General features: G+C 44.1%; 1 protein-coding gene across 5 annotated transcripts in view; it reads left to right on the plus strand.

Annotated features, from left to right (window-relative positions):
- WWOX (WW domain containing oxidoreductase) overlaps positions 1–14,456 on the plus strand; it is a 1,124,793-nt gene that overhangs the window by 398,984 nt on the left and 711,353 nt on the right. For 2 of the 5 annotated variants that reach the window (XR_010583895.2, XM_074026754.1), the window contains exon 9: positions 1–14,456. This exon is cut by the window's left edge and continues 15,631 nt beyond it; it is cut by the window's right edge. The exons of the other annotated variants lie outside the window; for them this stretch is intronic. The gene's annotated coding sequence lies outside the window, so the exon portion shown is untranslated. 5 annotated transcript variants of the gene reach the window in all.

The raw sequence follows: 14,456 nt of genomic DNA on the forward strand, positions 1-14,456 counted from the left end.
AAGGACAACAGTATTTTGCCAGAAGCTATAACAAGATGATTCTGTAACAACAGCATGGTGACACGAGACTATGTTTTGCAATTTTCTTTAATATTTATGCTGGATAAATAATTTATCTTTTTGTTTTCCGGGTTTTTTTCTTTCCTTTTTTTTTTTTTTTTTCCATCTTGAACATGTTGCTATAGACAGGTGCTAGATTTCCCTGAATGACTAAAGCAGAGATTTGGTTATTTTCCCCCCAGAAAAAGCAGATGCATCAGCAGAGTTGAGCCTCTGGGAATTATTTCCCCAATTCCGTATCCCATCTACTAATATGAACTAATGAGATCTATTAAGGATGAGTCCACAAGTTTTAAGGGAGTCTCTTATTAATGTTCCGTCTTTGTGTGGTGTTATAACAGCAGGACCATTTTACACTGAGGGTTTGGGAGAAGCGTGGTTCCTCTGTTACGTATTTGGGACTTAATGCAGCTGCTTCCTCTAGTTCATCATGTTGAGGCTTAGTGCTGTTGATATTGGAAGGTGGGTCATTTGTACTGGGGGTCTGTCCTGTATCTTGCAGATGTTTAGTAACATCCCTGGCCTCTAGCCATTAGATACTGTCTGTCCCATTAGGGATAATAAAAACATGTGTCCAGACATTGACAAATGTCTGGCCTTCTGGGGAACAAAATGGCTCCTGGCTGGAAACTAGTGTTCCAGAGCTACATTCTTAGCCACTTAATGCATCATTGTATTTAGCCCTCCTTTTCTCTGGCTTCTGGGAACCACCAATCCCCCAACACTAGAATTGGGCATAAGGCAACCTTATGTCACCAAATTAATATCCGCCTGGGCAACCTGGACCACAGAAAGAAAAGCAATATTTCTACCCTAGGATCACTATCCCACCTTCCCCAAGCTTCGAAAGAGGTACAGGAGTCATCGGAAATGGGGCCTCTAAAGTAAGTGGAACTGGGACCTCTTCTCTCTCAGGCTGTTACTGGTGGGTCCAGCCTAGTTTCTAAGCTGTGGAACAGGGAGAGATCTCACAGGAAACTGGGGAATGTACATTTTGGAGGACTTGAAAGTTTCCTGCTACCTTTGGCTGGGGATGGAGGGAACATGGAAGATGGGTCTTTATTTAGAGGAAGCTCTTTATCCCTGTACTCTGGAAGTTGGCATAGTCTTAGCAGTTAGTCCACATGTGAATTTCAGAATTATTCTGTGAATCTTCCAAGTCCTGTCTTAGCAGTGAAATAGGCTCAGTGTAGTTTATGTCTAGGTGGCTGAGTTCATATTCTTGTCTAGGTAAAGGGCAGCTCCTGTGATTGAATCGTGTAAAACCTGCACAGTGGTACACCGGAGCCCTTTTTTAGGACCCAAGAGTGCTGAGATTGGCTTTTCCTGAGAGATTCCCTCTGTAAGGATGAGAGTTTCTGATTTTTCAGCTGGATTTACCATTGTGGCAGCTGCATATGAGCAGACTGATTGCTTTTTGGCCCTACCTTGAGCCTGGATCCTCAGGTAGCTGACCCGAGAGACCGTGGAGCTGCTTGTGATATACAGTATCAGTGCTCTGAGCTCATCAGGCCTCATCTGAGACAGTGCCTGTCGGGGATGGGAGGTAGGCTCTGAGTCAAGCAGACCTGGACTTTTCTTCATGGGCCATTAGGAACTGCGTGACACTGGGGCAACTGGCTTCACCTCTCTGAGTCTTAGTTTCCTTACCTGTTGAATGAGTATTGTGATATCTTCATGGCAGATCAGTGGGACTGTTGAGTCAAATAACATGCCCAATGCCTGTTTCTCAGAGTAGGCTTTCAGTGGGCCACATCTTTTGTCACTGTTCTTTTGTTCTTTCTTCCATTTGGGACGTGGTCTCTGATAACGGCACTAGGCTGCCTTGTCCCCTCCTGCCTGTAGGACACAGAACGTCCCAGTCTCTGCAGTGTTTAAATCCTGCACTGGGCAGGCCCTTTCAGAAACACTTTAGGAGATCAATAGTTATCTGCTTACCTTTCTGGCTGAGATGAGATTTTATGCTTGTTACTAGCAGATCAATAGTGAAAGCAGGTTCTGTTAGGTTTTTCATAGGAGTCATTAATCTCCCTCAGCCTCAGTTTCCCTATCTGTGAAGTAAGTCTAACCAGGATGATAATGAAGAGTTAGGTCAAGTGAGGTTGGCAGCCAGACACCCACCCCCAGCTGTAACATAAGAACAGATGTTCTCTCCAGACCCCCAGGTCAGCCGAGGTCGCTCAGCTTGGAATAATGAACTGCCACATTGAGGATTTTTTTTCCTCTCTTTACTTGGCCAAATATCCAAGTGGAAGCTCTCACTCTGTGAACCTGCTAACATACATTTCAGTATCTACAAAATGTCTCTTGAGAGAAATCAGTGGGGGCATTTGTAAGCTCTCTTTTTCTTCTAACCACTTTCCCAGTGAGACTTCAGTTTTCATTCTCCCCTTAGCAGCTTTCAAATATGTATGTAACACAAATTTTACATGTTTGAGCATTTAAACTGAATTTGGACAGGGCTTCTATTTCCAGAATCTTCTAGCTCTGTTTCTTTGTGACCCCATAGTCTTGCTCACCAGGGTAAAAGAATAGGGTGCAAATGGCCATGGAGAGCCCGAGCTGGGACCTGGCATGATGGCAAGACGCCATTCTGGGCTCACTGGGATGGCTCAAGAAGAGTGTGGAGACCTCCTAAGATGTCATCTGAAATCTGGGACCACAGTTCTGGCTGGAACACTTGTCACTAAAGCTGCTGATAACCAAAGGGTGTATCACTGGTATGGGTAACAGTTGTGGGAGGAGGAGGGGTCTGACAGATAGCTGGATGATTTTAATGTTTATATTCCACTGGGGTAAGCTCTAACAAAGACCCATCATTTCCCAGATAACCAATTCTTTTAAAAGAACATCTGTTGAAACTGGCAATTTACATTCTTCTTAAAATACGGAGCGACATAATTAACCCTCTGGGGAGACTAATATTAGTTTATTAGAGACAATTTCTAGTTCTGTTTATTTTTAACACTACAGGATTTGTTCAGATTGGGGGGAATTTTTTTTTTTTTGGTTGTGGTGGCGTTGGCTTTTACTTGGGGTTGACCTTTCGTTACCGAGGACATACAAGGTAAATAGCTGGGTGATAATATATGGTCCCGTGATCATCAACCAAGCACCAGTGGAAGCCTGTTGGAAGTGCACAGTAATGTTTATGAATAACTCAGCATATAGTAACTTTCAGGTACAATCAGTCTATTTTAAAGGGACCTCATCTGTTTTTAATATATGTGCGCATGTGTTGATGTGGTTACCTTTGTCTTCATTGCTTTGGACTCCTTTGGTGCTCATCATTAGTGCAATTCTCTTGTGATCATTGCTGTAGTTCCTGCAAATCCATTTAAGCTCTTCACAGGGAGGTCATGAACATGCGTTGTTTTCAAGGCTGGGTTCATTTCAGACTTGTGGCTTGTTGTGGGACGGAAGAGAAAGAAGACAGGGCATTTTGACATGGTGCAGAGACCTAGTAAAACAAATGATCCTCTGATTGCTCAGCTGTCCTCTTTAACTTGGAAAGTACCCACTTGAATGGTGAACCATTTGGCCCTCAGTTCTCTGTCCTGCAGCAAACTGCATTGACTCATATTTTCTACACGATGGTCTTCAGCTACCCCTTCCAAGCACCCCTTTACCAAGCAAACCTGGCTTCTCTTCCCCAGGCGGAGCAGTCAGTTACTCAGCCTAGGAAATGGCCCCGAGAAGCTCACCCATCACCATTTGCTCTACTGCAAAACAGGACTCATTAGCAGGCGCTCATAAAATCAAACTGGCAATGAGCTCATATGGAAGAGGCATCATGGGCAACTCGGCTTGGCTCACCAGCCCCTGAGCTGGCCCCGACTGACCGCTCCAGCCTTCTTTCCTTCCACCTCTCCCTCTTGGCCAACTTCATGCTTCAGTCAAACTGCACTGAGCTCACCAGACTGAGTCATCTGTACCAGCTGTGCCCTCTCCCTGCCCGTGCTTTCTTGTCTGTTGGCAAAAGGCTCTCCATCCTGCAACATCCAGCTCTTGGCCTCATATCTTCCTCAAAGACTTCCCAGACCTTTACTCACCTGGGCCATTCATCACCTTCCCTCTCGGTCAGCTCGGACACCATGAGTGCTTCTGTATCGTGACTGGTTACAAGGTCATCTTTTCTCCTGGATGACACACCCCTTGGGGAAAGGACAAAGTTTTATTCCCTGTTTAACCTTGACCTGACGACCTAATAGGTGCTCAGTGAACAGTTCTTGAATTTACTTCTCTCTCTTCCCAGATGCTGCTGTGTATTTAAGCTCCTGTGGTGCTCAATGTGTTGTTTTCTTTGTTCTTTTTTTTTTGAGACAGGGTTTTGCTCTGTCGCCCAGGCTGGAGTGCAGTGGCACAATCTCTGCTCACTGCAGCCTCAGCTTCCCAGGTTCATGTGATCCTCCCACCTCAGCCTCCCAAGTAACTGGGACTACAAGCGTTCATTACCACACCTAGCTACCATGTCTTGTTTTCAATGCAGTATATAAGAAGGTGCATTGTATACCTATGGGAGTGATTACAGAATCCCATCAAAATGGGAATCACTGACTCAAAACTGGGGTTTCTTTGTTGGCAAGCTGGGAAATGGCAGCTGAATTTGAAACCCCAGGAGAAAATTGTAGTATATAATGCTGTGTTGAATAATTATCATTTGCAGAGGAGGGGGGCCACAGACACCGCTGGTGGCCCAAGAGTCCCCTTCATGTACTACCGTTCCTTTCCTTCCACTTCTCTGTGTGTTACCCTTGTCAAGATTCTGCAGCCCAGGGTGCTGCTTGTTGATGGACTTCTTCTTCTGGCTTTCTTCCTGGTCCGGGTGTGTTTTAAGCATGGCAGGTGACACTTGCCATTCTCAATGGACAAAGGGAGTAGGGAATGTGGGAGTGTGCTTTGGGGTTAGTCTCTACGTTTTTGAAACTTGGCATTCTCAGATTCCTGGCCAACTGGCTTCACATGACCAGTAAATGAGCAACGTGGAAGATGAGTGGCATTTCCACACACAGGGAAGAAGATAGTTCCATTAGGTGACAGTGTGTGCACAGCTTATGGATGAAGAGGAAAACCTGAGCCTCAAGGCAGTAGAGGTTGGATGAGACACTCATTCCAAAGGGGTGTGTGTGTGTGCAAACTGTGTAATTTTTTCTTCTTTTCTATCTGCTAGCAAAGTGGGTAAGTTGACCCATGACATGGTCCACTGGAAGGACCCCCTCTGTGACCCTAGCAATTAAGCCTCCCTTCTCATCTGTGGATAAAACCAACCTCCCATTGTGCTGGAGTCAAACATATTCAGCATCCAATCCACATTGGACTGTTTGCATATAACGTACAGAACACTCACTCGTCTACATCTAGGACAATAGCGGTGAGCAGGAGACAGTCTGTGACCCTGTGGACTAAACCCACAACCTGCCACTAGGAGATATTCATGGAATCACTGTTTCCCTTCCTTCTCAAAGAAGACTGAATTTATGTTGAAACTTTCTTCGTATATTAGCTTAGAGAAATTCTGTTGTACTTAAGTGCTCTGGATAATTTTCAATGACTTACGGAGTTATAATTCTGGGAGTAATTGGTTCTGAGAGAATATGCATAATCACATCAAGGTGTGTCCCCCCCCCCCCCACCATTTGTAGCCTTTTGACAAATTACTGGGACCTCATGCCTGCTAGGCCGAATGCTTGTGTCCCTTGAGTCTGGATATGGCAAATACTCAGTGTGCATGCATCCACTTCCCAAAGTCCTTTATTCATGACAGACATCACTAATCAATCAGAATCATGCTTAGCACACTACTCCAGGTAGTCATTACTAATCGTCTGCAGTCAGCATGGGAGGTACTCTTTACCATCCCTGTAAAGTGACATTTTGATGAAAACAGCATGATTCTTCCTGCAGAGAATAGACTAGCCCCCTGTACAGCACACACCTTTGGGAATTTTAGGTCTGGTGATTTGCTGCTGTTGGAGCCTGGCCTTCTTCCTGGGAGAAGGCTGGAAAAGCTTCAAGTCAGTTACCTAATGGAATAATATATGTTTCCTACTTCCGTTATCTGCCTGGACCTGACCCTTAGTCTTTAACCATAAGCCAAAGCCACATGCCAAAAGGTCCTATGTTAAGAATCTTTATTTAAGACAGGTGACTAGCATTATTCAGGTCCAGAAGCTTCCCTGGAAAGAAAGGATTCACTGCAAGATGGACAGGCTTACCCGGTTCATTTAGGCATGGCTTGATTTATGCACACAAAGTTTTGGGAACATATCTGTCACATCAAGCTAGGTCCACTTGTGTGAGTAACTAACATGTTTGTTTATGATTTTCTTTAACAGCACAGAAGAGCAATTGCATTTGGTCATTCTAGATCTCTGCAATATCAATTGAGTTCTTTATAAAATATATTTAATTGTTAAATTATACATATTAAAGATGTTAAAGGAGAATTATTCTTTTTACGAGTTCTGATTAATGACACAGCAAAATGAAGTTAATGAATGAGCTAATATGTACATAGTACTTGCCATGCACTTATATGTATATAAGCGTGTAATCCACAGAACTTCTTCTGAAAACGTTACATACATGAAACCTTCACAACAATCTTATCCCCACTGTAGAGATGAGAAAACTGAGGCATATGGAAGAGTTGGAAACAGGCCAAGAGCATAGAGCTGGAATTGTTGTGTGAGCCTGTAGAGTCTGTGTTCTTAACCACTGCAGGATGTGATCATCCTGAATTTTCTTTCCATTTGCATAGATTAATAGTAACACTTCCCTACTAGGTAGAGCAAAGATTCCAGAATTTTATAATAATGCGAAAGTGTATTAGTCCATTCTCACAGTGCTATAAAGACATTCCTGAGACTGGGCAATTTATAAAGAAGGGAGGTTTGGTCTGCTCATGGTTCTGCAGACTGTATAGGCTTCTGCCTCTGCGGAGGCCTCAGGGAACTTACAATCATCATGGCAGAAGGTGAAGGGGAAGCAGGTAAGGTCTTCACATGGCAGGCGCTGGAGGAAGAGAGAAAGTAGGAAGGTGCTAGACACTTTTAAACATGCAGATCTCAGGAGAACTCTTTCACAAGACAGTACTAGGGGGGTGGTGATTAGAAAGCACCTCATGATCCAATCCAGTTCCTGCGGAGGACAGACTGGGCCCCTCTGCAGCACACACCTTTGTGAGGTCCCTCCTCCAACACAGGGATTACAATTCAACATGAGATGTGGGTGGGGACACAGAGCCAAATCACATTGGAAGGTAAAAACGTTGGGAACCAGAGGCTTCAAGGAGGTTCAAATCTCAAAGCGACGTCTTTCCTTTTGCATTTTGGACGGTTTAATAAGTAAGATTGATACAAACACAAAGCATGAAGCAAACAAAAGGAAATAAAAACGGCAACAAATAAAACTTCTGTGCCTTTTGAAATTTTGTTTTTGGCAGGCAACACTCCAAAGATCTTTCTGATGTAAAGTCTAGGAGTCTTCTGTGTGAGCCCCACACAGGTACTTTGGAAAGAGTGCATCTCCTGGATTTTGCATGGTCCTGGCTTAATGGACAACGTATCAGTCACTTTTTGAGGAGAATAAATTTAAGGCTTGGTCATCGGTCCTTGAGTCAGCACATTGAGCGTTTTGTCAATTAGCTCCTCCCCCCATCTTTATGGTATGGCTTTTCCTGTAATTACAGTCAAGATCCTATAGCCGGAGGAAGGCCTGTCAATTGAGTAAGAGGCTGATGTTCATCGCACAGTGACAGCCCATTCCGAGGGTTTTAGGCCTGTCCTTAGAGAGGCTTGTTATTTCCTCCTTAGGTACTTTGCTGCAACCCAGTTCACTGCCATCAGATGAATGGAGGTCTCTTAGGCTGTGGCTAAACCCAGGGGGTCAAGCCCCTAGGATATGACATACTGCAAAGTGAGGATGTTTCATTGATTTATATTTTTAAATTAAAAGTAATTATTTAACTTGCATCTGTGTGCTTATAGGAAAAGATTTAGAAAGATTAGTAGTAGACTGTTGCGTTCTTTTTCTTTTTTTTTTTTGAGACATAGCTGCACTCTGTCGCCCAGGGTGCAGTGCGGTGGCATGATCTCGGCTCACTGCAACCTTTGCCTCCTGGATTCAAGCAATTGTCCTGCCTCAGCCTCCTGAGTAGCTGGGATTACAGGCGCCCACCACCACACCCGGCTAATGTTTGTACAGGCACCCACCACCACACCTGGGTAATGTTTGTACAAGTGCCCACCACCACACCCAGCTAATGTTTGTATTTTTAGTAGAGATGGGGTTTCACCATGTTGGCTGGGCTGGTCTTGAACTCTTGACCTCAGGTGATCTGCCCGCCTCAACCTCCCAAAGTGCTGGGATTACAGGTGTGAGCCACTGCGCCCGGACAGTAGTAGACTTTTGATAGGGTTTTTTTGCTCAGGGTGTGTGTTTGGCTAGGAAGCCATAGAAAAAGGGTCTTTTTGTTTTGGTTTTTTTTTTTTGGTTTTTTTTTTTTTTTGGAGATGGAGTCTCACTTTGTCACCTAGGCTGGAGTGCAGTGGCGTGATCTTGGCTCACTGCAACCTCCACCTCCTGGGTTCAAGAAACTCTCCTGCCTCAGCCTCCCAAGTAGCTGGGACTACAGGCCCGCGCCACAGCACCCAGCTATTTTTTTGTATTTTAGTAGAGTCGGGGTTTCACCATGTTGGCCAGGGTGATCTCGAACTCCTGACCTCAAGTGATTCACTGCCTCCACCTCCCATAGTGCTGGGATTACAGGTATGGGCCACTGTGCCTGGCCAGAAAAATGGTCATGTTTTACTTTGAACCAATCTGTACTTGGTTTATTTTATTTTACTTTTTCAATGAGTGTGGATTACGTTTATAACTTTCAGTTACTAGTTAGGTAAAGAATCAAAATTAATAAACACATTTATAATTCTCAGAGATTCCTTGAGACAGGAACATCTTTAAATGGATAACCACAGTCTTCTAAACACCTGAAAGGGTGTCTTTTGCTGAATTTTGGATTTTTGCTCTTGCTTTAGAATTTTTGGATGATTAAACTTGTACTTCTTTTAGGCTGTTTTCTACCTGTTGCTATTTGGCTTCCCTGACTGTCCTCATTCCCCACATACCACGTTGTTTTCTTCAGATTCCCCTAAGTCTCCATTCTTGTCCCCATCACTCCTGACTACTTGAAACACGACTTCAGTCCTCAGAAGGCAGCAATGTTCCCTCCTCCCATTTATTTTTCATTTTCCTGTTGCTTAAAAAAATCAAGCATATGTTTGCAGTCATCACTGGTGTTCTGCCTCGTCTTCTAAAGTTATAGATGAGTGCCAAGTTGGCAAAGCATGTAGAAAGATCACTGCAGATGCCCTTGTCGTGTTGACCTTGTGGGACAGTTTCCTGTCTGTGATGAGCTGTAAATGGAATTTAAGGGAGGAATCATGCGTGCCAACAAGAGGTTGGCATTCTGTGGCTCTTTTCAACTAGCTTGACCACTATGATAACATCAAAGGTGTGTGGACCGTTGTGTGACCATTGAATCTCCATGGACATGTTTTGGGAAATGGATTTGTCTCATTTCCCTGCTTTCTTTAGTGCGTAAGATCTTGAAGGGAAGGATGCATTCTGTGCACCCCCAAGTTTCTGGTTTACTCGTGGTTTCAAGAGTCCCTTTAGACAACATCACTGACAACTCACTATGTAAAACTAAACAAATTATTAGCTTTCTTACTGTGGGTTTGCAATTGCTGTGACCAGGGAAATGGGAAGCGCATTGAGGAACAGGCCCCAAGACATGGACAGCTCACTCCAACTTTACGGTAACACCTTTTGCTGTGCCGTGTGCATGGAAAGAGAGGAGTGAATGACTGTTGAAGATCGATGGCCTTGCTCATTGCGTCTCTGCTTTCCCGCCCTCTCAAGCCACCCAGAAGGAGAATGAAATGCTCAAATCAAGGGAGTTAACTATGGCCAAGATGTTAGTAATGGGAAACTTTGGAAGAAGGCGAGGTCAGAAGTTACTTTGCAGGGAGCTTCGGGGATGCTGGATGCTAAGGCCCAAGCCCTCTATCGTATGCCTTTTGCTTTGGCATAAAATAGCAGATGACCTTCTGTTAGGTGGATCTCTGCTCGTACTTGAGAGTGGTGGTGTTTGGAAAGACTCAAAGGCATATGCAGATGTGGAAATGGACCAAATGGTTTTACAAGACATGCTCATTTTTTGCTCCCATTCTAGCTCCCATTCTAGCTTTTCCTCCAATTTTATCAGAATTTGTTCTTTTCTTACCTCACACGACATACAAAAATCAACTCAAAGTGGATTGGAGACTTAAACATGAGATCTGACAGTGTAAAATTACTAGAAGAAAACAAGGGGGAAGCTCCATGGCATTGGTCTGGGCAATGAGTTTTTGTATATGAACCCAAAAACGTAGGTAGCGAAAGCAATTAGACAACTGGGATCACAACGATCTAAAAAATTTCTGTACAGAAAGGAAACAGTCAACAGAGTGAAGCAGCATCTTCCAGAATGAGAGAAAGTATTTGCAAACCATACATCTGATAAGGGGTTAATATTGAAAATGTACACACAACTTAAATGCAAGAAAACAAATCTGATGTAAAAATGGGCCTCCCAACACCTAACATTATTGTGTGTTGAAGAAATACTTGTTTGATTAGGTCTCATCACTCTTCATGACTGGAGTTCCAAAATGTGGACTCTCAGCAGTACATTGCAGGCATGGTGGCTGGGTCTGGAGATGTCACCCTTCGCTGTTTTTCACAACGAGAGGTGGTTTTATCATAAATAAATAAATGGCAGGTTATACACCGGAGTTACTGAGACTTATAAGAAAAAAATTTGGTATTTTTAAGAAAGCTTCAGGGTTATCACCATGAAGCAGGAGCAGAAAAATAATGCCATTAGACTTCTTATAGCGTATTTTGTGGTTTATTCTTATTGCAGTATAAATTGCATGCATTCATTCACGGGGCTCGCGCCAGTGCTTTCACGGTTTGTAGAGGAAGCGCGTCTCTTCCCACCCCTTCCTCACCTAGGGGCACGGTTTTCGGTTTTCAGGAGGAGCCCTTTTTCTCAACCACACATGCCCTGTTCACAAAGGTTATAATAAAACTCTACTCACTGAGAAGCACAAGGTGTGAGGCTATTGATGGGGAGTTGAAGGTGATAGAGACCGAGAACAGGCTGCACACCTTTGGCCTACAGGGTAATTAGCAACACACAAGCATCGGGAGCTTCTCATGGCAAGAAAAATTCAGAAGGGACATTGTTTCACTAATTCAGTAAAGGAGAGCAGTGGAATTTATTTAGGCCGATTCCCGTTCTCTGTCTCTGTCTCCCAAAGCTCTAGGATTACAGGCAGGAGCCACTGTTACAGGCCTGTTTTTCCTTAAATACATAGGCAGCTTCCTCGGTTGTCTCTCCTTTGTTGGCATTGAGAGATAAACACAATAATGTTTGTTTAGATGGAATATTATGAAGATTCAAGGAATACTTCTGAAGGCTTTTCATATATTAAGTACACGAGGTTTCTTAATAGTTTGGCTTCTGGCAACAATGGTTTTATTGTAATTTCATCCTTGTTGAGTCAATAGGTAACTGAGTTTGATTAAAACTGAATTTTCCTAAGTATAAAAGCCATGTGGCCCCTTCTGTTTCCTCGTGTTACATGGTGATAGTACATATCTAACACTCGAAGGTGTCCAGGGTGGCCCTAGCTCAGTGAGATGGCTTTACTTGAGGGGATGGGAGTGGTAGAAGGGCAGCAAACTACGATGTTCTTGTGCGTGTGGCCTTGCTCCTGGTGGCGGGGTGGCACACATCCTCTGCAGGCTTTCTGGATGGGTTTGACCCATGGGAGAACCCTTGGCTGTCCACAAGCCCCTTTGTAGTAGTCTTATTTTTCTTTTGGCTTCTATCCCACCTCTTTACTTTTTACCGTAGCTGACCTTTCTAAGGGGTCAAATGGGACTCATGGAGATTTTCCGTTCTTTGGAGAGTGGCAGCGACAGCAGATCATTCATCATCTGTCTTCTTGGGTCCACGATGCCAGGCGGTGGACGGGCTTCCTGCCTCCTGGCCCAGAGCCCCTTTGCCGGCTCTTAGTAGAGCGCTAGTTGTACCATCTGGTAGTTGTTTGTGCGTTTGACTCTCTTCCCTATTAGGCTTTGACTCCTTACAGGTAAGAACCACGTCTTATTTTTTTAATCTGTAGCTCCAGTATCCAGCCCAGGACTTGACACCAGCCTCTGTCAGATACATCCATGGAATGCATTTGTGAGAAACCGAGGCCAAGGCAGTGGAAGTCCCATTGTCTCTGGATGCTGAGACCTTGAATTTCATGCCATGGACCCCTCCCTTATATTCCATCTTTACTGTGCTATAAATAGACATTCTTGGCTTTGCCTAAATAGGATTAAGTAGTACCAAATGCTCCTTACCATTCTGAGGCCTCACTGAGACTCATTTTGAGTCTTCAAAGAAAGCAGTAGAGGGATGGAGAAGAAGGGGGTCAAAACCTGGTTTCTGCCTGTGGGAAAATACAAAACAACTCAACACAACAGCAAAGCAGACTAGTGAGGTTCTAAGCACATGTTGAGGGTTTTGATGTGCCATGCAAATGCATGAGATCGTATTGAACCAAGGATAGCTTTTTGGTGTAGAGTGTTGCCAGCCCTGGTATGCTACTGCTTGGAGTCACTGCAGTACTAATTGTGTGTGTGACTGTGTGCCGTGGGGATAGGTGGAGCTTTAAACTAAAACAGAAGGTATGAACGGCTTGGCATTTGCTGTGGGTGCTCAGTCTCCATTCCACTTGCCAGGATTAAATTGAATTATTCCCACTGCCATTCAGTTTGACTCTGCACAAAATACAGCCAACATTTTTGCATTTCTTTCTTCCTTCCTCCTTTTCTTCTTTCTTTCCTTCCTTGCTTTCTCCCTTCGTCTATCTTGTTTCCACTTTTGTTTGTTTGTTTGTTTTTAGTTCGCTGCATACTGCCACACTGGGTTAACCATGGTAGCATTTCACCATGACAAGCCATAGCAAGATGTGCCAGGTGCATGCTGCTGGGACACCTGGCTGAGGCTCCGACAGCGTTTTCCTATGACTGAGGGTAAGGTAGGTAGATGACTCATTACAATTTATAAAATGGGGGCTCAGCTTGGGTATCATCTTGGTTATTCCAAGCAGTCTTCCAGCTGGACTAGCTTTTCGGGAACACATGTATATTTGTGCTGGAAGCCCCAGTAATATCATTTAATTCAAAAGCTTTTTTCTATGATAAATTATTCAGGCAGTGTTTTCCAAAATTGTCATTGATCAGTACAGGCCCAGAGAGCATGTACAGCAGCGCCTGTGCTGGGCCTGGTAGGAGTTGATATTTTCTGGCTCAAAGAAGTTCCAAAAGAAAGAATTCAAAGCCAGTGTGTCTCTTTCTCTGGACAGCAAAGTAATGCAGGTACCACGCTTAGGTTTGCTGGTGTTTAGCTTGGCTTAAAACCCAGCCAGGGAAATACGTTTTGCCTTGGTGGGGTGCAGGTGGAGGAGGCTATCATTCTCAGGCATTCAACAGTGAAGAATGTTGGGCAGGACAGAGGGTCAGCTGAATGGTAGGGATTCCAGTTCTCAGTTAATGCCCACAAATTTCTGAACCTGGAACATAAATACCCTCACTGCAATTCGTGTTTTCTTTCTTTCTTTTTTTTTGTTTTTGTTTTTCTTTTTGTTTTGTTTTTTGAAAAACTTGTTTGGAGCAGCACCTGCCTGTTGTAAAAAAACTAAAAAAAAATATCTTGGTTCAGATATCTTTGTTTGTGTAAACATTTTGGCATTCTTTGTGAAAATCTTCAGATTTTTAAGAGCTCAAGATGACCTCCTCTAGCCGGCGGCAACAGCAACCAGGTATCTGTGAAGGTGTAAGAAATGGAGACAGCCTGCAAAATAGCTCACCCAGCTTTTCTTTAGAGTTCCGACCTGTTTGCTGGCTCTCTTTCAAACTGTACTCCTCACCTTGGGCTGTATGTAACCACCTGAGAAGTTTTTTTTTTTTCCTCTTTTTCTCTTCTTCTTTTTCCTTTTCCCTTTTCTCTCTTCCCTTCTCTCTTCTCTCTTCTCTTCTCTGCTTCCTTCCCCTTCTCCTTCCCCTTCCCCTTCCCCTTCCCCTTCCCCTTCCCTTCACATGGAGTCTTGCTCTGTTGCCCAGGCTGGGGTGTAGTGGTGGGATCTTGGCTCACTGCATGCAGCCTCCACCTCCTGGGTTCAAACGATTCTCCTGCCTCAGCCTCCCAAGTAGCTGGGATTACAGATGCCCACCACCTGCCCAGGTAATTTTTGTACTTTTAGTAGAGACTGAGTTTCACCATGTTGGCC

This window comes from Macaca fascicularis, chromosome 20 (assembly GCF_037993035.2).
Source record: "Macaca fascicularis isolate 582-1 chromosome 20, T2T-MFA8v1.1".
NCBI classification, from domain to species: domain Eukaryota; kingdom Metazoa; phylum Chordata; class Mammalia; order Primates; family Cercopithecidae; genus Macaca; species Macaca fascicularis.